This window comes from Passer domesticus, chromosome 3 (genome assembly GCF_036417665.1).
Source record: "Passer domesticus isolate bPasDom1 chromosome 3, bPasDom1.hap1, whole genome shotgun sequence".
Lineage (NCBI taxonomy): Eukaryota > Metazoa > Chordata > Aves > Passeriformes > Passeridae > Passer > Passer domesticus.
In genome coordinates, this window is record NC_087476.1 from 32542915 (window position 1) to 32544132 (window position 1218).

The following is a 1218-nucleotide window of genomic DNA, read 5'->3' on the forward strand; positions in this document are numbered from 1 at the left end:
TTTCAACAGTAGGTGATTTAACCTCTCTGTCCTGACACTCTCTAATTCACCAGAACACACAAAGTCCTCAGATTTCAAAGGTCATGCAGAAACTGAAATATGTTTTTTGCACAGATGTGATTGTTGCCAGAAATTTGTGTAGATGTATTATGCTTTGCCTAATATTTACGTATGTGTGTTTACCAATTCCACTGTAGGGTTTCTGCCCTTTGCTTTAAATGTCAATTTACCCCAAAGGAAATGTCACTCAGCTCTGCAGAGGGTGTCAGGAAAAGTCCTGGAAGAAGCAGGGGAGCAGAGCATTAGATGGGTAACAAGCCATGGGGTCTGAACTTCCAGGAAGGAGAACAAAGGGAAGTCAGAGTAAAATGATTCCTGAAAAGTAGAGAAGTGGAGCTAGTGCCTGTGCTTCTGAAGCAGGTGGCATGTGACAGCTAGATGATAAATCAGCAGCTGGAGACAAGATACTGTCATGGGCTGAAATCGCTAGTGTAGATGAGACTATTTTCTTCCTAGGGACATTATTTTTTTCTGTTAATTGAAATTTTCTGTGTTTTATTTATTCATCTGATCAGTTTTGCAAGTTGATTTCTGCCACATTTGTGATTTGCAAGGTCTCTCCTAATGCCCTCCCTGTGTTTGAGAGTGTCACTAATACAATCTCTGTTCCTTCTTGCAGATCACTTTTGACATATCAAACACTGTCAGTCCTGTCACCATCCTCCACAATACACTCCAGGATAGCTCTCTGCAGTCATTCACCAACATTTAGCATTATCTTTTGCTAATGCTGCTTCTGTCATTTTTTTTTTTTCTCAAGTAGCAGCATGTCTGAGTCATGGACAAACTTCCAAGGGGAAATTTAAATGACGGTCCATATAATGTCCCCAAGGTAGAGGAGAACAAGCCAGGCTTAAAGGGGGGTTCATCAGTGCTAAGAGTCCTGCTGTATATTCAGATTCTATCTCCAGCAGCTGTTTAAATCTTTGATAACACCACTGATCTTACCCATTTATCAACTCCAGTGTTTATCATCCTGAAGAAAATAGTAACTCTAAGGGGAGCAGCTGACAGTAAAGAAATTAAGACTCAGGGGAGGGTAAATCACTCAGAAAATAAGAGTATCTTGGTTTGACCTTCAAAAAGACAGCTTTAGTGGGAATAGAGCCTCAAAGCATATGATGGAAAAAAGAAACTTTTATAAAAATCTGTAACAAT